Genomic DNA, 23,294 nt, shown 5'->3' with positions numbered 1-23,294 from the left:
AAAGGTCTCCTTCTATCAAAACTGGCCTTGGTTTTTATGAATCTGTTGAATATGAATCTAGATCACAAGGAGAGGCAAGGAACTCTAGTGAGAAATCTAAAATAATCAACAAGGAGATGAGAGGACAACCCCATCAATAGCCAAAGAAAGAAATTATTCAAAGAAAATATTTTACTCCTCCGATGAATAATGTTGAATGTTATGTATGTCATAATCTTAGACATGTTTCAACCATATGCAAAAGAAGAATGGTTCAAGACCATCACACATAAATATCATCACGTTCTAGGTACTTTAAGGGATATTGCTTTGCTTGCAATATGTTTGGTCACAAAGCTGTTGATTGCTACAGAAGGAATATGAAATATATGAGATGTTATGCATGTAATAAGCTTGGACATATAGCTAAGGAATGCAGGAACAAAGTACAGGCACCATATCGAAAGGAGAATACATCATCACACTTGAAGATATGGAAGAAGAAGGAAGTACAGTCAAGAAAATGTGGCACAGCACAATGTACATACATAATAGACTCAGAGGGAGCTGAAAGTGTAAAACTTCAGCATCCTAAAACTCATACGCAACTTTCATAAAGGGAAGTCATGTATATATGCGATTTAGACACTGCATAGTCGCGTATATGTTAGTTTGAGGAAAAGAAGTTGGACAGACTCAGGAAAAAGGGTCTAATATGATTTAGTCCATTATTTGCTCTATTTGATAATGGTTACAATCTGCTGATGATGTAAAATGTGTTGATACTTGTAAGATGTTTTAAAAGTGTTTTGATCCTAAATTAATGATGATGATGCCTTGATACTTCTTGCTGATATATGCATGATCAGATCTGACAGTAAGCAAGATGGCACAGGTTCAGGGGGAGCATATGCTTTTAATAATGCATTGTTGGCATTATGGTTAGTAGTCCTTGGTGATAGGAAGGTGATTTATGATAGAGTCATTCTCTTCTTGTAGAATATCTTTTTGCAGACCTTGTTTACAGTCAGGGGGAGCATGAACAACACACTTCAGCAGAGCAGAGATTTCAGCATGTACTCAGAGGAAGCATGGATAGATTGGTACACCTTGGCATGTACAAAGGGGTAGCTCATTCAGAGATTTCAGAAGGTACTCAGGGGGAGTATGGACATTGGAATGTTTATCAAGGAAAGAGAATATCTTGGTCCACCCTTTGCCCTTGATGTCAAAGGGGGAGAGTGATTTGGTGTTGTTGCTATCAAGTCCAAAGGGGGAGATTGTTGGCATTATGATGCATGTGTTGTACTTGATGGAAACCCACTCGTAGAAGAACAACTCACTTATATATAACTAGATGAATCTACATAAGAGATATCAGATGTGACAAAATACATGGGATGTAGGACAGCTCAAAGGAATCAGATGACAGTTCTCAGTACGACAAGTTAGCTTTGCCATCAAGTCCAAAGAGGGAGATTCTTGGCATTATGATACAAGTGTTGTCCTTGATGGCAACTCACACTGATGACAGATCATAGTGCAGCAGGTCAGTAGCAAAGTGTTGATGATCAGACTACAAAGAATGAAGAAAGAAGAGTATATACGCAGGTTCACTATATACCAAGTCGCGTACATATGTAGGTTATACTTAGGTTCACTATGTACCAAGTCGCGCATATACGCAAGTTTGATATATACCAAGTAGGATATACACATAGGTTCACTATATATAAAGGCGCGTATACACGCGGAATTGCTGATCAAAAGTCGCGTATGCATATGCACGCACTTTCATGCACGGAAAAGCGCGTACATGTGGGAAATCTTATTTTTTGGGTCCATGGTATTTAGACCTATGGTTTTGGTCCTTGGTATTGCGTCTGAAGTGTTGAACCCAAGTATTGGGTCCCTAGTATTGGTTCTCAATGGTTTTGGACCATGGTATTGAGTAAGGCCTAAGACTATAAAAAGAGAAGAAGATCATTAGGAAAAGGCATTGAGAAAGTCTTGAATATCTGATGAAGGATGAGATCCAGTATGCAGGTTATGGGTTCGTGATGCATTGCTTGATCTAAGCTAAGGAGGAATCTCAACGGTTGATGGAGAACAAGATCTAAGGATAGATCGGGATCTAATGGCTTGGAATGAATCATCTCTATACGGTTTGATCTTGTTTATTCTAGATCTGTATATTGATGCATGTAATGTTCTGTAAATGTTATGATCTAGGTATAAATCAAGTTTGGAATAGCTGCAAATAATGAATGAATATTTATAGATGTATACGCTGGTTGACTATGATAAAAGCGCATACATACACAGGTTAGATACATCTAAGTAGCATATACCATATGAGCTATGATGTTTGAAGTTACAGGTGTTTCTGGTTGTTGATGAGTTTTGATGATTGTTTACTGGTGTCAGTATTCTGCATATTCAGATTGGTTGATTATGTTTAGCTTCAATATTGATGGATGAGATCTATAATGGATCAGGATCAGAATGACTTATCTTTATGTGATCTGATGAACTAGATCTGGTTGCTAACATACGTATTATCTTTGTATATGTAATGATATGGGTATGTCTGAAGTTAGGAAGTGCAGCAAAGTTATGAATAAGTAATTAATAACATATACGCTAGTTCGCTTTGGTGAATTTTCATATACACGCTGGTTCAACACTTCCAAGTAGCGTATGCACTCTGATGCATGATTTTTGATGATACAGTTGGTTCTGAATATTGCTGCAGAGTTCAGTGTTCTGCTCTGTGTTCTGGTGACTGCATTTTGTTGACAGGGTTTCAATGATTCAGTAATGGGTGATTCAGAGATGGATGATGCTAGTGTTGATTGATTGTGTGCTTCAATGATATTGATGGGTTTAGTATGAAAATTAGATGAAACGTGGCCTTCAGATTATGGTGTTGTGCTTCAAGAGTATCCAGTCTGAAAATTTATGAAACGTGGTACCTAGAGGAAGAAAGATAAGGTTGTAGCCTTCTGTAGGTCGGCACCTACGTACTAGTAAATGAATCAGCTAGTACAAGAGCTAAGGGGGTGGTAGCTCCCTTCCAGTAGAAGCTGGAGAATGAGAGAAGGTTTTATTCTTCTACAGGTAGAAGCCTGTGTACCGGTATAAGACTGCACCAGTACAAAAATATTGTAAAAAGAAGTTTCTTATTAAAAGAAGATAGAGACGACTTGCAGCAGGTGGCTTTCACCCACATTGGATTTCCACCTTACATCATGGTGTTCACGTGTGCTTTTTGTGTGTGATGATCTGTTATGTTTTACTACACCTGTTTACTATTCATATGGTTAATAAAAGTTCTGATGCACTAACTAAAGATCAACATTTAATGGATTAACTGAATCATAAGTTTACTGGATATACGCTAGTTGCATTAGACACAGTTGTATGTACACGCAGGTTCCCTTCACTGAAGTAGTGTATATGAATCTGAGTATGGAAATGAAAAATTGTTTGATTTGATAATACTGATTCACCCCCCCTCTCAGTATTATTTCCAACATTGTTTCTTCTATATTTAACTTTGATTATTTACTCCCTCAAGCTAGTCCTTGTATCTACATCAGTCATTACTTGGTTTATAAAGACAAAAACAAAGCCTTCTCTGTAAATTAGTTTTGAATATGCTCATTTGTCATAGGTAGAGCCTCTGCTGCCAGCAGTCGTTCATAGCCTCGACAGGGTTACCTGTTACCCAGCAATGATCATGTATCCTACTTAGAGAAATTTACAACTTTCAAAGAGAAATCAACATCTACACTTATTGCTTTCATTTTCTTTTTTACCCTTAAATAAAAACGTCTTAGTTTGGTAGCCAATTTATGACACAGTCATTCACTTGATTTATGGCTTTGTTGAGCAAGCTAGCTCGTGATGAGACCCCTTGTCTTCTGATTGCAGCAATCTTGAGTCATTTCCCTATTGTGGTATGCCGTATTGGCAAAGTTAGCAAGCTATAATATCTATGATCATGATAAGTCGGCTCGTGATGAGACCTCTTACTCTTTAAGTTAAAGTGTATCTTTTGATCATTCTCTGAACATTGTAGTTTCCTAGGTGGGGAGAAAGTCATTGTTTCCTTAAGAGAGCTCTGGACGAAAATGATAGAGTTTTTGGAAAGAGCTTTTCTACCGAGAATCTTCATTTTTTTTATTGATACCTTTCATTGGATTGATACAAAACAATTTCTTACTAAAAGTCATTTTTTGTCAAAGTTTATACAGTTGAAACTAGTATCATTTCTAGTCCTAGAGTCTTTAACTGTATCTTTTAATAATAATGATTAATTTTTTAAAAGAATTCTATCTATACAAGTGAAAAACAAAATCTAAAAGAGAATTTGTGTCTTTTTTCGTGAATTCCTAATGTAACCATTTACAACCAGTTTTATTATGAAACTAAAACAACTACTCTACAAATTATAAGAATGATCTCCTATGGAAAATATTTTTTGAGGATTTGTCCGTTAACAGGTAAAGAATCTATTTTTCCTGTTAAATCCTGTAACATAAAAGTAGATGGACCTATGACTTCCATGATTTGGAAAGGGCCAAGCCACATTCATTGAAATTTTGTATGTTTCCATTTTTCCTCATGAGCCTTCTCCCATTTTAAAACTAGATCTCCCATCTGAAAATCTTTTATGGATATCATGTTGGAATCAAAAGAGGCTTTTACTAATGCTTGATCATGAGCGTGAGTTATTTTGGCCTGTTCTCGTTGTTCTTCTAACTTAATTATTTCCAGTTGCCTTAGTTGTAAAGAAGAAGTTGGTGCTTCATCAATATATTGAACCAAGGTCAAGGAGGGGATTGCTAAATGAGTTGGAAGAACCACTTCTTTCCCATAAACTAAATTAAATGGAGAATTGCCAATGGAGGCTTTCTGCGTTATTCGATCTGCCCATAAAGCATATATTAAAGACTTGTGCCAATTTTTGTGATTTTGATCAATGGTTCGCTTAATAATTTTGATTAAGTTTTTATTTGTAGATTCAGCTAATCCATTCCCTTGTGGGTAGTAATTGGTAGAGTATTTAAGCTTGAAACCCCTTTTGAGTGCAAATTCAGTCATTGTATTACCAGAAAAATATGATGCATTATCAAAAATTAAAGCAGAAGGCAACCCAAACCTGGTGATTATGAACTGATCTATGAACTCGATGATATTTTTAGCATTAGCCATCTTGAGTGGAACTTCTTCTACCCATTTAGTAAAGTAATTTGTTGTTGTAAGGATATATGTATGTTGTTTAGAAGAGTGAGGAACAATCTCACCTATTACGTCCAATCCCCACTGATCGAAAGGCTGCTCAATGTTAACTGGTTGTAGTGGCAAGGATGGTTTCTTTTGTCTCCCAGCAGCGGTTTGATAGACTTGACATTTCCTCACATAGTTATGTGAGTCTTTGAATAATTTGGGCCAGTAATAGCCTGCGTGTAAGATTTTATTAGTAGTAGCGTCTCCAGCATAGTGTTTGCCTACTGGCCCATCGTGGAGTTCCTGCAAGACTTTATTAGCTTCAGATTTCTTAAGACATATAAGGAGAATAGAATCATAATTTATTCTAGAAAGAACATCATTCATGAGCTGATATTGTTTGGCTTTCAACCTTAGAGCTCTTTTCTTCATATGATTGAGGTTTGAAGGAGCGTATCCTTTCTTTAAATAATAAATGATATCAGCGTATAGTGACTCAACATCGTTTAGGCTTACCTCATACATTTGTATCTCTGCAGATGGAATTTTGGACATAAGTGATGCACCGGCCAGCATTTTGAAAAATCCTTGACCTTTTACAATACTTGCTGGTTTGATTTCTACATCATATTCCTGTAAGGCAGTAACCCAATTGGCTCTTTTCTCTCCCACATCCTTCTGTACTAGAATATTTCTTGTCGCTGGAAATGGTACTATGATTTTTGTATGTGTTTTGAGTAGAAAAGGTCTGAAATATTTAATTGCTTTGAAAACAGCATAAGCTTGTTTCTCCACATTTGAATAATTCAACTCAGCCCCTTGTAAATTGGAACTGAAAAAAGCAATTGGGGCTTCTTCCTTTCCTTGATTTGCTTGAGTGAGTATCACAACATATGATCTATCAGAGGCAAATGTATATAAAAAAAAAGGATCAGAAAAATTGGGAGTTAGCTAAATATGGAGAATTAACAATTGCTTGTTTGATTAGATCAAATGCCTCATGTTCATCTTGGCCCCATTTAAAGTTTGAGCTCTTTTTAATCATTGCTTGTAAAGGAGACACGATTCTTGAAAAATCTGGAACGAATCTCTTTACAAAGTTAATCTGGCCAAGAAAATATTGCATGGTTTTCTTGTTGTGAGGTAGGGGTACTGCGGAAATCTCCTTGATTCTGTTAGGATCAATGTGAATTCCATATTTTGACATTATGAATCCGAGAAGTTTTCCTTCACTTAATGCGAAAAAGGATTTTTTGGGTTAAGTGAAATTCCATACCTTTGACAATGTTGGAAGATTTTTTTTAAATTTCTAAGATGATTGTTTTGTTTCTTGGAATATACAGTTATATCATCCAAATAGATTACCACTGATTTATTAACTAAACCCTTGAATGTGATGTCCATGGCTCTCTGAAATGTGGCACCCGTGCTAATCATACCAAATGGCATCTTTTGATATGCGTATGTACCCCATTTAGTTTTGAATGTGGTTTTTAATTGATCATCGAGATGTACCAACACTTGATTGTATCCTGAGAATCCATCCAAGAAGGACATTAATTCTGATCTCGCGACTACCTGCAGTATTTGTTCCATGGGAGGCAAAGGAAAATTATCCTTTTGGCAGGCTTTGTTAAGATTTCGAAAGTCAATGCAGATTCTAATATCTTCATTTTTCTTTCTAACAGGGACCATATTGGAAACCCATTTGGAATGTTGAACGGGAAAAATTATTTTGGCTTTCAATAACTTATTGAGTTCAGATTTGATCTGGTTTTCTAGATTGGGATGGATCTTTCTCAACTTTTGTTGGATAGGTTTTTCATCATCTATCATTGGAATAGTATGTTGGATGATGGAGGTGTCGTACGTTTTGAGTTCATCGTAATTACAAGAAAAGACACTTTTGTATTGTCTCAAGAGACAAACATATGCTAATTTTTCTTCAAGAGCGAGACCAAGGCCTAGATTGATATTCTGTGGTTTGGTATCAGTTCCTAGATTTACTAATTCGTAGTTCAAAGTTGAACTTTGGAGTTTTGAATTGGTAGATCTTTTGAATCGATATTTCAAATCATAAAGGTCCTCTAACTTGACTACTGACATAGGTATGGCATTGTTAGTGCTATCTTGTTGCAATTGTCGGTCATGTTGGTCTTCATCAATTATTTGATTGGCATAGGATCCTTCAGATGTGGAAACTCACGATATCAGGATCATTGCTGAAAATCCTCCAATTGGTAATGTTATCAGGAATAGATGGTCTAAAAATTAATTCAATTGAAAATCGATCGGGGCTAAAATCTTCTGAAGGAATGAGCTTAGAATCTACGTTAGCTAAGAGGTCTGCACTAGCATTCTGGAGTCTGGGAATTGATGAAATATTAAATTCCATAAAGTGTTCAGTCAGATCTTGAACTAAAGATTGGTAATGTTTTAAATGACCTAATAAACAATGTATAGTATTACATACCTGTCTGATTACGATTTCAGAATCTCTGAAAAATTGAAGGTATTTGACATCTAATTCGATTGCTTTGTATAATCCTTGGACTAAAGCCTCGTATTCTGCAGTATTGTTGGTGCAATCAAATTCGAGTCTGCAAGTTAGCATAGTTTTATCTCCCTCTGGACTTATTAACACACATCCCGCTCCTGCTCCTTCGTTAGACTTAGAACTGTCAAAAAATAATTTCCAAAATAAATATTTATTTACAGGACTATCTATAAAATTAATACATTTAGAACTATCTATTTGAGAGAAATTTTCTACTTGAGATAAAACAGAACGTTCTAAGTGAGGTGAAGTATGAGCATTAAAGTTTCCTAGGAAAGAATCTAATGAGTAGTTGCCAATGATGTTATTGTTGTATGCTATTGGTTCATTTTCTCCCTCCAGTTCTGGTACTATGTATTTCTGATGTCTTTCCCGCTCAACTTTTATTTGATTTGGTTTACCATTGTAAGGGAGCCACATGTGTGACCAGTCAGTTGCAAAGTATCCATGAAGTTTTTCTGACCAATCTCTACTAAGAATTAAGCCATAAAATTTCGGAATATTAGCAACTAAAATTTCAATAACTTGACATACCTTTGGGTTGGATGATAGCCTTATGGTAACTTGATTTAATTCGCCAATCACTTCGACTTGCGATCGATCTAATTAAACTATGTGCATAGTGGATTTTTGTGGTTGAACGTTCAATTTTGCACATATTGACTTTGGTAAAATATTCGATGAAGCTCCAGAATCCACTAAGCAATTATGCAAATTTTTATTGAAAATTTCATAAGTGAGAAGAAATGGGGGAGTATGAGATCTCTATCTTCCTCCAATTAAGGCGATATCATTTGGATCAACTTTATTAATCACATTAGTTGGAGGTCTTCCCATGTAATGGGAATCTTGAGAGATTACAACGACTGGCAAAGGTGCAACTAGTACAACATGTAATTCTTTCAAAAGTACCTTTTGCTGGTGTTTTAACTTGCTCAATTCATAAAAAGTGATATTGGCCCTAGTCTTCTTCATCTCTTCTATGATATTATACTCCATTTCATCCGAAACAATCAACGTTTTAGATGGAGTTGATTGGTCTATTTGGACTGGGCTGGTTTGAGTCGCTTTAGGTGTCGTTTTCTTGGCTGTGACTTTATCCTTAGTCATCGAGCTTACGCTCTTTGGCTTAGGTGTAGGTTGAGGACGATCAATTTTATTTGTACTGCGAGTACTAACCGGGGATGCCTCTTGATCCTCTTCATCTAGGAGGATGAAATCCCACATACCTTGTAACTCTACAACTTCTTCTTCATCGGTATGTTCCATAGTAGCGATTTCCTCTTCTTCTTCTTTGGATTCAGCACTTGTAATAGCGTTAGGTGGTTTGGAATTGGTTGAAGGGTTTATTTTAAAAGGTTTGTACGACTTTTTAGAATAAGTTTCTACCACTTGTTTCTTAATGTCAACCATCTCGTTAGACATGGTATTCAAAACTTTTTGCAATCCTTCTAAATCGAATGGATCCTTCGATTGTTTTTCTTGGGATCTTCCTTGAAAGTAACCTTCTTGGATTTTCGTTCTTCTAACACATTTTTCTTTTCTAGGGCCATAATACATTTCTCTACTGCTATTGCTTCTTTCATATTTTCGACTAAAGTTGTTTTGTTATCCCTATCAACAAAGATTGCTATGTTTGATGGTAAAGCAGTGATGTACCATTCACTTCGCACTTCTTCGCTAGGCTTGGAAGTAGTAGGAAATTTGTTTAAGATTTTATTGAAACATAAATTGAAATATTTGATAGGTTCTTTTGACTCGGCCCTAAGGTTAGACAGGTCATTGATCAGTGTCGCCGTAGACCTATCATCACCGAACTTAGTCAGGAATTGTTCTTGGAAAATTTCCCAACTACTAATAGATCCAGACGGTAATGAGAAATACCATGATCCGGCTGTTCCTTGCAGAGTATAAGGGAAAAGTCGAACAAAAATGTCTTCATTGGTAACTCCATTGAGATTTATGGATAGCATAAAATTATTTATATGTTCTTCCGCTAGCATGCCTGCCTCAGGCTTAAACTTAGGCAGCCATTTTTCAGGATAGGCTGGTAGCTGACTCAAGGGCGCAAGCATTAGGACTGCCCTTGGGTTATTCCATGGAGATTGGGCCATCGTTGATCTATTAACAGAGGAAAGTGCAGAAGACGATCCCTGCGGTTGAGAAGATGAGGATATTATGACTCCAGATGATTGAGAAGGAGATGTAGGAGTACCGGTGGACTGATGGACAATGATCTGAAGTGGAGGAGTGGATGGTTGACTTCGCGGTGGAGAGGTTGAGATGGATGATGATGATGAAAGAGTCTCACTATCGGACCCTTTAGGAGATTTCCTTGCTCTCTTCCTTGTGGGTAGAGGTAACTCGGTTGGCTAAACACCAAACTTTTCACTTTTTAATCTGGTAAGAGGGTGAGCAGGGTTATATTGTGAAGTCACGTTGCCTTGAGATTTATTAGGTTTTTGAGGAGATATAGAAAATCACTGAAGTTTGTGAATCAAAGATTCAACTTCAGGAGGTGAAATAGTAGATTGTTCTAAAATGTTAGGGTTTGTAGCAACGACTGTTTCTCCAGCGACTTCTGACTCTGGATTTAAAGATTCTAAATGCAATGTAGAATTCAAGGGAGATGGTGAGGGCGATTTACTCTCAGAATGGTATTTAGATTTAGACTTGCTTTCCATTCACAGTTCAGGGCCCTCCTTCTAGTGCCAAATATGTTGAAGCCCCAAAAATTGGTCTACAACAAGGGGGATACCCACTCGGTCCGAACCTTGGTTAGCAGATCCTTTTCCATTTGGTATAGTGGGTCTGACTGGGGATATGGGACCAGTTTCCCAATTTATGTGTGTGTCTGTGAAGAATTGATATTTCCCTTCTAAAAGTTCCTAAGTGAGGTGCTCTAATTCTAACTCTAATCTAATAATATGCAAATTGTATTCTAATAAGTAGAAATATCTAAGTCTACACTAACCTGGGGTGTAATCCTTCTGTTATGCAATCTAAAATGATTTCAGATAACAATTGGTAATAAAGATCATTCAACTGTTATGAAAAAGGAATTCAATAAAGATGAACCACTTCGTATAAGAAGTTAGAAGAAACAGTTGTGAAAAACATATCGCATAATAAGCTACCCATACATTAAGCACAAATAAATAGCTATCACCGTACAAAAGTGCCAAATGATAACTCAAGCATTCACACATCAATATATAAACAACTAAACATGAATATCACTTTTAACACAAAGGCAGAAATAGTTAAGAGATAGAAGTACATTTATAACTAGTTCTACTCATGAGCTTCAAACGATAATGATTTATCTCCTCTTAATCCAACATCCACTAAGAGTACAAAAGTGCAACATCAGTAGCAGATATTAAATACATATCAATAAATCTTGTTCCATTCATTCATCAAAACCTCCTCAGAGGGTACAAAAGTGCATGTCCTGGGGATGAGTTTTTGATCAATTTCAGGACCCTTCTCTAAATGCATGAGAAGGGTTTAAATACTACTAACTAAATCTAAAAATAACTTATTACGAAAGTGTAGGATGCGGTTTAAATGACCGTCCTCATTTCAAGCAAAAAATAAAACAAAATTAAAACTAAAATTGAATCTAAAATTAAAATTACTAACTAACTGTTTCTGTATCTACTCCTTGAAATCACACGCGTTCAGAATTTGTTTGAGAAGAGTCAGCTGGCCAACTTCCGATTTTAGCTGTGCCATGAAAACAGAATCGGCAAGAGCTGGCACCATCTTCTCAGCAGAATTGATGATACACTTGAGAGACATGCACTGGCTGTGTGGTTTTACCAAGTATGCCCAGTAATAATCCCAATTCAACTTGGTTAACCTTTGGATTGATTCTACCTTTTCTTGAGCCTTCTGTCTCCAGTCTGTTTGTAATTGTTGTTCATATGTACATACCCTTTTGAAGATATTTCTAACAAATACCACTGGTTTTAGGATTCAAGTTTTTTTTTTTACCTCTATCGTTGCTTTCTTACAAATTTTTGGGCTTACAGATGACTGAGAAATTAGAAGCTTTCCTTTTCAAGAAGTTTTGCTCAGTGATGCACGATAGGTTCTAATCGTGCATCAGAAACTACCTCCATTTCTTGATCTGGGCTTCCTTGTTGCGTTTTTCGCGTTTTGCGCATTTTCTTTTAGCAGATATAAAAATCAAATATTGTGAAAATAATGATTCCTTAAGCTCTTCACCCTGAGTTTTAAATTGTCTGTTTCTAATATCAGTGCTGTCTAGTATCCATTTAATCATATCCGTGTATGGAAGAATTTTGTGTCTCGCCACTATCCTGTGGAAAAATAAATAAGCTAGCTCTGTAATGAATGCCTAAGAAGAACTATGTGAGCTTGCAATAGTCGTAACTTCCATCACTCTGGGATTTTCTTCCTCAAGTAGACTAAACATGCCTTCCCAAGTAGAAATACCAGCGTCTCTGTTACAGGTTGTGTCTGTATACAAGGGCGCCATTTCTTTCTCCTTAGAACTCTGGGCTTCGCCTTTCTTTCCCATAATATCCTGCGTACTATTTTGTATCGTTCTCTGTTCTCCGTTCCTGCAATTTACAAGTGAAGTGAGAATAATAATAAGGAAAGGTGATGGGAAAGCTTTAAATGCCGAAGACATATAAAATATACCACCTTATGTGAAATGGCTCTTTCGATAAGCACGAAACCCTATTTCATTAATGATCGGCAACTAACTCATTAATTAGCATTAAAGTGCATAACCAGGTCTCGGTTTATGGAAAATAATTTTTTGAACAACGAGCCCGAAAGATCTGCGATGAGGCGATTTTGTGATTTGCTTCACAATATCGTAGATCGCAACATCGCAGAATCACGACATCGCTTGCTTGCTATATCGCATTGCCGCTCTATCGCAAAATCGCAGTATCACAATATTGTAATATCAAAAGAGTGTGGCATATGACAATTTTCGTTAATCTGTTTCCTATGAAATGCGATTTGCAATATGCGCCATCGCATATCAGCAGTTTAAAGTTTTTCAGCATAAGTGATATTTGATGCATGCGATGCAATATATGTTTGTAGTCCCGCATCGCGATCTCGCAATCTTGGAATTCGGCTTGCAAGGAGGTATCTATGATCCTTTTGCGATGCGATATTTCCTAAGGAATAATTTTACTTTATCATGAAACTTAGATTTTTAGATCTTTCAAGGATATTTTCCTAAGTTTATGATGGTAAGTTTTATTAAAAAGGAAATACAAGCACTAATTGATTTTTTAAATTTTTGACTAAGGGTCCCCACTTATTGAGTATTAGGAATAACACTAAATTAGAAGGGGGGTTGTTGTTGGCCACAACACACCCTCAGAACAATACTTGGCAATGATGAGGCATGGGTCGGGTCCACCTGACGTGGCCCACCTCGCCATATATAATATATCATAGTTATAAGGTTTGGAGGTTGGAGGGTCAGCAAGAGTCATGGCTTGTCGACCTATATCAAATATTAATTCTGTTATGTTATGGTTCTGGGTCCAGTGGGGGTGGCGGGGGTCATGGCCCCCGACCAGAAATATTTTTATTTTTATTTTTATGATATAAAAATCATTAGGCATTTTTGCAAATTATGAAATTTTACCAAAGGAGTCAATTTAAGCAGGCCACATATTCGCCTATAATCCGGCCTAGGTTGGCCAGAATCTGGTGGCTAGATTTTGTCCAAATTGCTGCCTCCTTAAGCCTACCTAGTCACCCAAGTCAACCTTGAACTTTGACTACTCCTAACTTTCACATATGGACTCGGCTTGACGAACCATTCACACCACCATGATCATGACGATGAGATCTTCAACATGAACCTAGTTCAAGTACAATCCAAACACTTTAATTTTTGACTCTTCATGAGTCCTCTTGGAATTTTACATGTGTTTGGAGCCACTTGGATCAATCCTCCCCACTGAGGATCTTTTGGACCCCAAAATCATTTACACTTAGCACACTATTTGTCTCTTTTTCAATCCACACTTTCAATCACCTGCATGTGAAATTGGTACATTCTTTGCAATCATGCACACCACACATGACTTAACAACCCTTCCTTACCAAGAGTTTATAGCACACACTCCTTGGCCAAGGATCATAAAAAGTAATCAAGACCACAACTAATAATAAAGAAAGGCGAAAATATCATCATTGAATTTTGAAGTGATAGGCAACACACCATCACTTTTACATTTACTTGCAACGTATGATTTATAATGGTGGCCATAAGAAGCTACTACCTTAAAAAAACCAACTTAATAAAGTAGACCACCATGAATGGGTGGATTCGTTTGTTGAACATGTTCACCTTTTGGCTCCTCTAGAGATGTTTCCAGAGCATGGAGCATCAGGCACATGGTTTTTTGGTGTCCCTCTTTGTTGCAATGACTACAATGATTATTTTTCCTCCAAACTTTCGGGGCTGCCTTGGGGCAATTTCCCCTGGTGTTCCTTCGATAAGTGTTCATGGGGCCCTCACTATCGCTGGATTGTGAAGAGGGAATTTCATCGTCTGTGGTTTGCTGGTTACTAGCTATATTGGAGCTTTCTTCCATTTCCTTTCAGGTGTATCTGGGTCCTGTATAATGCAGCAATTCCTTGACTTTGATGGGGTTTACGATGCCTTGGACTTTGATGCTAATGCCCTTTCCCTGATACCCCATCTTCTTTAATAGTTTGGATCCAATCCGTGTAGTATGTTTTTCAAAAGCAATGAATTCATCATCATGAAAATCATATGAAATTAGGGAATCACTTTTTACCTCTGGATAGCGATGCTGCAGCATTTGTAAGGCCTCATCCTCAGCTTGCAACTAGCGTAGTAATCTTTGTTTTTCTTCCCTTTCCTCCTGAAGCATCCTCCTTATCTCAGCATTCTTTGCTTGGATGTGGTGGTTGATCTCCTCAAGTTCTTGGAGTCCTGCTACGGGGAGTGCTCCTTTCGTTATGTCTATTGAAATCCTTGATTCATGGCTAGAATTAGACCCCAAATCTATGGGACCACCTGCCATGATCCCAAGGGCTGCAAACTTCATTTCATCATCGGAATCGGAACCCAAGTCAATGGGCCTACCTCGTGCAAATCCCACAGCTGTGACCTTCTCATCTTCCTCTGACTTAGAATCTTGGTTTTGCTGCACGATGGTGACGACCTTCTTCTTCCCATTTCTGTCATTCCTTTTAGGTCTCAGCTCAGGGTGAAACTTCCAGCAATTTTATTCGTCATACCCCTCTTTCTCACAATGTGTACAAGAGGGCTTTGCTCCCCTTCTCTTGGCTACTGCGGTTCTCTTTGGGTGGTCATCTCGTCCATGTGTTCCCTTGTTTTCCAGATGAATGGCCTTTACATTGGCTGAGTCAATGGTAGTAGGTTCAAACAATAATAATGAATGTCTAATGTAGCTATGTAATGATCCAAAATACTTAGTTACCACTTTAGGTGAGTCAAGTGCAATGCCCAAGTTAAGTGCTTGTTTTCTAGATCCTGACCTCTACCTTGCCTTAAGTATTGCCAATCCATTAAGGATTTATGTTTATAACCCAAGGGATAAAATTGTTCTTTCAATGAAAAAATGAAGCTAGGCCATGAGGAAAGAGGATTACCCACACTCTTACTGATTCACAATTTTCTCTCCCACCAGACGAGAGTAGTTCCACTCAGTCGAAGAGAGGCCAACAGAATCTTTGCCTCGTCCTAGACAATCTACTGAATCCTGCAGTAGATCTCAATTTGCATAATCCAGTTATTAAGCTTTTCTACATTAATTTCACCATTATACATGGGAAGATCAAATTTTACATCTAATTTAAAGAAAGGTTTCTTAGATGCACCCCTTGAATTTCTATGATGACGGTGATGAGAGGAAGAAGAACTTTCACTCGTGGAAGGAGAAGGAGGTGGATCTCCTCCATCATCTTCGTGCACTGAACCTTGTTCTTCTAGAACTTTTTCCCCTGCACTCACATTTTTTAAGTCTTGAGAACATCTCCTCAACACGATCTGCCATCATGTAGAAAGTCTTGTGGAAGTTTACCTCCTCTTCATATTGAACATCATTCTCCTCACCCATGTTTCTCCTTCAACGCACACATCCTGCTTCAGGATCAAAAGATTTTAATTCACCTTCACCTCTTCACAACCTGTTTCTGGTTAGCATGCAAACATGCAATTCACATCCACAAAGTCCTGCTCTGATACCACTTGATCCCAAGAAATCTTTTCCTTGTGATGCATTAAAGAATTACATATTAAGCTTGCATTTAACCATGAAATTACAAGTGCATAAAGAAGAGGAAGAGAAGAATAGAAATTCATGCATAGAAGACACAAGAATTATATCAGAGTTCATCCAAGAGGGACTACATCTTTGGGCCCTGCTCAAATTAGTTGGGAGGCCCTGTTTTCATTAGATGGCAAAATAATGAAAGTACATCAATAGTCAAAATCTTATACCTCCAAAATTGAAGAAGCCCGAAAATTGCAGATCTCTGATGGGGAAATAGATAGCATTGTTGAGTTTGTGGCATCGAGAAATTTTGAAACCATATAAAATTTGTTGAAAACTAACGAAGTTAAAATCTGCCCCCTGGAGAAATTGTTAAGATCATGTTTTCGGCCCCCCTCTCTACACTGCTCAGGGTTCCACTTGCATAGAAATCCATGCCCTTTCCTCTACCCCTAGTGCACTGTTGAAAAAGGTTCATATAGCATTTGTTAGGAAGATGAAACAAGAAATGTGGTTGTCACAGTGGCTAAATACGTCAAGTTGTTGAGGAGGGGTTGAGGGATCAAATCTTGCCCTTCCCCGAATTAACATGCATATACCGTTTTTTTATGTTTTATAAGGTTGGTGGTTGGAGGCATTAAACGGTTTGTGGTTGGCATGTGAGGGTGCCTGGGAGGCGGGCCGACCACATCAGACGAGTGGGTTCAAACCCCACCACCCTCAGATCAACACTTGGCAATGATGAGGCATGGCCCGGGTCCACCAGAGGTGGCCTGCCCCACCATATATAATATATCACAGTTATAATGTTTGGAGGTTGGAGGGTTGGTGGGGTTCATGGTCCATAGACCTATATTAAATATTAATTTTGTTATTTTATGGTTCCGAGTGCAGTGGGGGTGGCAGGGCTCATGGCCCGCCAACAAAAATATATATATTTTTTATTTTTTATGATATAAAAATTGTTAGGCATTTTTGAAAATTCAGAAAATTGATGGAATGAGTCAATTTTAGTAGGCCATAAATTTTCCTAGAATCTGGCCCAGGTTGGCCGAAATCCAGTGGCCGAATTTTGTCCAAATTTCCGCCTCCTTAAGCCTACCCAGTTACCCAAGTCAACCCTGAAATTTGATTGCTCCTAACTTTCACATACGGACTCGGTTTGATGAATCGTTCACACCACCATGATCACAATGACGAGACATTCAACATGAACCTGTTTGAGTACAATCCAAAAACCTTTATTTTTGACCCTTCTTAGTCCTCTTGGACTCTGCATGTGCTTGGAGCCACCTGGATCATTAAGGAAACTGAAAAAAATTAAAGAGACTGTGGTGGGGGTCCTGGCAAGTGGAATAGGCAGGTGGCCACCAACATCCACTGGGATCATGGTTCATCCCTTGGGAGATCTTCCCTCTGCCCTCCTTAATTCCCATGTGCAGTGTTCAAAGGTGAAGGTGGAAGATATCCAAAATTAGTTTCCAGAAAGGACTTAGTAGTAGAACTAGGTTGATCTATTATAAGATTTTTGTATGTATACCATATTTTTATCCCATGGTTTTGGATACTTCTAATTATAGCCCCTCAAAATATGCACCACATTTCTATTGGATAATTTTTTTTTCCATGTATTTATGGATGGACTATTTTAGACCTATTCAAATTCATCCATATTCTCCCATAATATATACCAGAATGCACTAAGAGATATTATGTTCATATCTAAAATGCTTCTCTATGGTATCCCAAAGTGTTCCTAGACATGTCGAAAGAATAAGAACGTTTCTCCTTTCACTGGTGATGGTCTTTTATAGCACATTAGAATACACATATTCAATGTTGAATGTATCTACATTGAATAGGTAGACATGTCCCTTCCTAGTTGTTGGTAAACTTTCCTCAAAGCCCATGGAAATATTTTCCAAAGGATGAGTTATTATAGGCAATGGATTTTATAGACTCTATTTCCTATTACTAAGCTTGCCGATATTAGAAATTATACATCCACTTTTGAACCTAGTTACCTTTTTTTACATCTAGGGCCAATATACATGCCTTTGCAATTTTCCCATTATATTCCCTACAAAATTTTTCGCTGCAACTATAGAAGTGTGAGCATATTTGATAGTTGTAGTCACTCACCTTTTGGAAGACGTAAATTATCCAACCTATAGAGTAATAAATTTTGGAGATGGTAATCAAGTTTGATGTCACCATTGTGCACATCACTATGACATTGCAAGTGCTAGAATACCTCTTTGATTCCCCATTCTCTATATGAATCATCTATGAAAGGATCCATGTGCATCAAAGTTCCCAAATTTTTTATCTTTGATTTTGGTGGCCTTAAAATCATACTAGAAAAGTTGTTTGTGTTACCCTTCCTATACTTCATCATTAAATGAAAGTTATGTAGAAACCCAATATAATGTTAATGCATGGTATACTATATCTTACTCTGGGCCTGTTCATATTGTAATGACTATTGATTAGTATGGATTATTGTCTCCTTTCACACCAAATAGTTTTGACACTTCTTAAAAGCTTGTATCAAGACATAGAGCTCCAAGTCATAAGTGTGATAGCCCTCACGAATTCTCTCTTATTGTAAATATTATGTTTACTTTTGTTAAAATTAAAGTGATTGAGAAATTGTGACACTGATTCCATAGTTTGGGAGGGATATTTTTTTAAGGAGACCATGTTAATATTAATGTCGGATTTCATGCTTTACTGAACTGGTTTCACAATACGTTTAGTTGGAAAAAGGAATAGTCATGACCCATAACAAATCATTAGAAAAATTTGCATGAGAGAGATGGAATTTAATGGAAATCTAGCTGTGATGAAAAACTGACAAGGGAAACAAAGAGGTTATTCCCATGTAACTAGAAATGGTGTAGATAGCCTTAGCAGGAGAAATTAAAGAAAAATAGAATTACCTCTATCCATATTAGAAGAATCACGCACCTGTATGCACGACGAAAGAGGCCAACATATATATTCACCAAGAAAGGGAAAACATCAAAATTGAAGGAGAAGGAGATAATTATTTAAGATATTAGAGATGTGAATAGAGAGGTTCTCAATTTTTGGAGTTTTTCTACTCGGTTCGATTCTATTATTATATATTTTTCCTAGACTTGGAATGAAGCTCATTTGAGTAGAGAAAGTTTGCTCTAGGGTAGTGAAACTGATGAAACCACTATGTTTGGCTCGTTGGCTCAGAGTTTACAGAGTAGTAGCTTCAATTATGGTTGATGAAACCACTATAAGTGACTTGACAAGGTCTGAAGAAACTGTTGGTGGGTTGCCAGTATGATGAACCTATTAGCCAGGAGGTGGAGACACTCAGGTACTTTTGAGGATGATGAACCACTAGTTGTTGCCTCGAGGCTCAAGCACTCATGCTTGCCTTCACTGAGGAACTACCTGGAAGAGCGATTTCCATTCTCCCATGGTAGTTTGTCTAGTGATGAAACTTCATGAAATTTGAAAGAAATATCCTCTTAGTATTGAATGATGAGTCTTTATGCTAGGAAGAACCTTAGAGTTAACGTTGACTAAGAGGGAAATATTTGTTATGTAACAGTTGGGAGTCATTGATAAAACATGAGGGAAATGAATTCTTGCTCCTTGTGTTATCTTTTGACTGGTTGATGGGTAAATTTGGGTTACCATTGGAGGCCATGTTTGAGTCAGCAATACTAATTTTTACAATTTAAGCACACATCCTCATGCTATGGAATATGGCTCGGGGGTGACTACTATAAGAATGGCTTCGTTGTAGTGTGTCTAAGATTGGGTGGAGAATTGAAGTCCCAATTTTAGTTGCCATGATTTGGGTATAAGATAAGTGTTTCATTCATTTATATGTTCAAGTGAATTCACCATGAATACTTGTTGTGTTGATTATAAATGTTACTTGAATGTATGAATTTTTTTTTCATGAATGATTTGGAGTGTTGATATCTTGAGTATTGGTTATGTTGAGTAAACTTCTTGGATACTAATTGTAACTACAATATTTCCTTAATGTAGGTTAGTGCCTTAGTCAATATTCTGAGTAAAGATGTATTAAGTGCATTGACTTGTGTTGAAGAATGGTGTAATTCTGATTTGTATGTGTAGTAGTTCTCAATATGATTGATGTGCCAGTGATTTTACATGACATAATGGTTACAAGGTTTATTTATCATCATAGATGTGTACGATATGTATCCCCTATATGAAAAGGAATGTGATTCATCTAATTGCTAAAAGAATATTGTATTGTTGTAAAATTTCTTAAAGAATGGTTGAATTTCTGTATGTACTGCGTGAACATGAATCTCTATATTCTTTTCATTGAATTGACGAGTATGATTTGTTGGCCTGTTTTCTATTCATATGTTTTATATAGTTCTGTTTTTATAAGCTAAAAGATAAATAAATGCATACATATATATTATGGCTAGGAGTCGGGATTGAATTTCTAGTAATTCTAAAGATATACACTTGAATTCACATTTACAAAGTGTATCCTCATATACATGTAATTCCCCAGGTTTGTCATGGAACTTTTTTGTATTTTCAATGAGGTAGTCAGAAGTTGTTGTGCTTGTTTAAACAAAGAGGAAAACTCGAAAAATATTCTATGTGTAAATGTCTGACAATACCGGCTTGAAGTCTCATGTAGGATGTGCTAAGTCAGAGGTTGGGATTTTGGTTGGAAATTTTGGACCTTAGGTGGGAACCATGTCTAACCCAAGGTGCACAGGATGAGCCATCAATGGGACCCACTAGTCAAGGGTTAGGGGTTAGGTGGAATGGCTAGGACAAGGTTGAGCTAGTTAAGGTTCAAAGCATAGTCCCAAAAATAGGTCGAACTGACCTCTAGGTTAGGGGTATTGGTTCAGGCCCTTTATCATGTTTTTTCATGTGACGTGACCGTGGATCACTTTGACCTTTGATTACTTAGAGGAGTGATCTTATCCCCATTACCTAGGGGGGATAATAGGGGGTACAAAGGGAGTTACCAAAGGTAATAATGTAATAATGGGATGGACCATAGTTATAAATAAGGTGGTTAACCCATATCATGTAAGGGACCAAAAGTAGTTAGTAATAATGTAATGGGCCCATGGTATTAGTTCGATGGTATGAGGGAACCATGGTACTGATCCATGGTATTGTATGTATGAGGCCTATATAGAGGCTAAAGACTCCACATGGAGATAGGTCAAAGAACTATTGTATGAATAGGCATATGGCTTGTGGAGTGTTCTCCTTGTTTGAGTGAATATATGGTGTTGCCCTACTTTAAGGGTTTGATATCAATAAAGAGAATCATTTATATCTATGTTCAGATCTTTTTATTCTTGGTTTTATTTCTATTCTCATATATTTTCTGGGTTAGATCTATAACGAGTGGTATCAGAGCTATAACAAGTGGTATTAGAGCACTTTCTTAGGCAAAAAAAAGTGGAGATTTTTTTTTATTTTTTGCAGGATTTTGGGGGCGGCCAGTTTGTAGATCATATCTGTACATGTTGGTGCAATATCTACAAAATATAATTGTAGATCTGGATTATATGTGAAAAATACCCGATTTCAAAAAAAAAATCGGTCGAATTGGAGCCCGGATGAAGGAGATATTGCTGATTTAAAAATCAGTGGGGTTGCAGACAATTTTTCAGGGCAGCGAGTTTGCGGTGCAGATTTGGACATCCTGGTGTAATATATACAAAATATAATTGCAGATCTAAATTCTTTGTGAAAAGGTACCCGATTTAAAAAAAAAATCAACCAAATTGGAGTCTGGATGAGGGAGATATCACTGATTTAAAATCAGCTCTTTTTTCATAATTTTTGGTGACGGCGGGAGAATTGCAGCACAGATCTGAAATTCCAGTTCCTGGATTAGGATTTCTATCACATGGGCAGCTGCAAAATGGTTGTTCCATTTCCGAAAATAGGTCATAAAAGAAATTCTGAGCAATATTGACAGAATTGTGGCCATTTCAAATTTTCGCCAAGTAAGTGAATTTTTCTTAAACCCTCTTCATGGAAAATTTTACAGGAAAAGATGATAGCCCTACTATTGAAGAATTCATACAAACACTAAATTCCAAATATGGGATATTTTGGAGGTCTCTAGTACCAATTAGTTTGAAAGAAGAAGCCGACATATGGTGGAACTCACTTGGCATTAAAGACTTGTCCAAATTTTCGACTAAAAAATTGGAAAAACTTCTTATGGACAAATGGTCTTGTGCTAGAAAAAAGAATGAGACACATAAGAGATTATTTTCTATTGGTGTCTCCTTATTGCAAGTTCAGGGATTGATTCAGAAGGAAAAAATCATTGTGTCTATAAATCCGAGTTGCAAGCAAAATCTCATAAATGTCAACTTGGCAAAAAAATTGCAAGTGCCAGCAAAACACATGGAGCAAACACAGGTTAATAATGAACAAGTGAAAGTTTATAAAGATTTGAAGATTTCTATGGACAAGTATGTTTTGCATTCTGATTTTTATGCTTCAGATATGGCTAATGAGGATGTTGTTTTGGGATACCCATGGATGGAATCTGTAGGTACTATCAATATTAATGTGCAGAAGAAATTCTTGAAGCTCTGGTATAAAAAGAGGAAAATTACATTACAGGATATTTCCATCAATAAACAGGTAGAGTCCATGGAGGTTGATGCAGAAGATGTTCCAGGGACTGACATATCAGATGATGAGCAGTTGATGGTCGAAAATCAAACACAAACAGAGGCTGAAGCAGAAAAGGTTACAGGTGTTGATACATCAGATGAGGGCTCAATGGTTGAAGTAATATTGGAAGATAAGACACCACAACAAGCACCACAACATGCACCAGATAATAGTCTGGCTCCAGTAAAGGGTGAATTAAAGAAAAAGACACCATGGGTTAAAACTTCAGCATATCATCACCCACATCACCCCACAAGACAACAACCAACAAGATGGCAACCAATTAGCCATAAGGACAACAACCCCCGCAGGACAGATAGAGAGGAGCAAAGATCCATCTACTACACATCAACACAGAAGAGCTACCACGGTCAACTTCCATCTCAAGCGAGCGAGGCAACAACGAGATTGAGGGTTCACCTTTCTCTTAGATGGCTAGATGCACGTGCATGGTACCAGTGGACTACTCTTCTGAGTAGATCTTATTCTTTGTGTTCTTCCCATGTTTCGGGGACGAAACATTCTAAAGGGGGTGGAATGTTATA

Source organism: Pinus tabuliformis, chromosome 7 (genome assembly GCF_031772625.1).
Source record: "Pinus tabuliformis cultivar Carrire ecotype Pingquan chromosome 7, CPIR1, whole genome shotgun sequence".
In the NCBI taxonomy this organism is placed as follows: Eukaryota; Viridiplantae; Streptophyta; class Pinopsida; order Pinales; family Pinaceae; genus Pinus; species Pinus tabuliformis.
The sequence above is the reverse complement of the archived record's forward strand: the minus strand, read 5'-3'. Positions refer to the sequence as shown.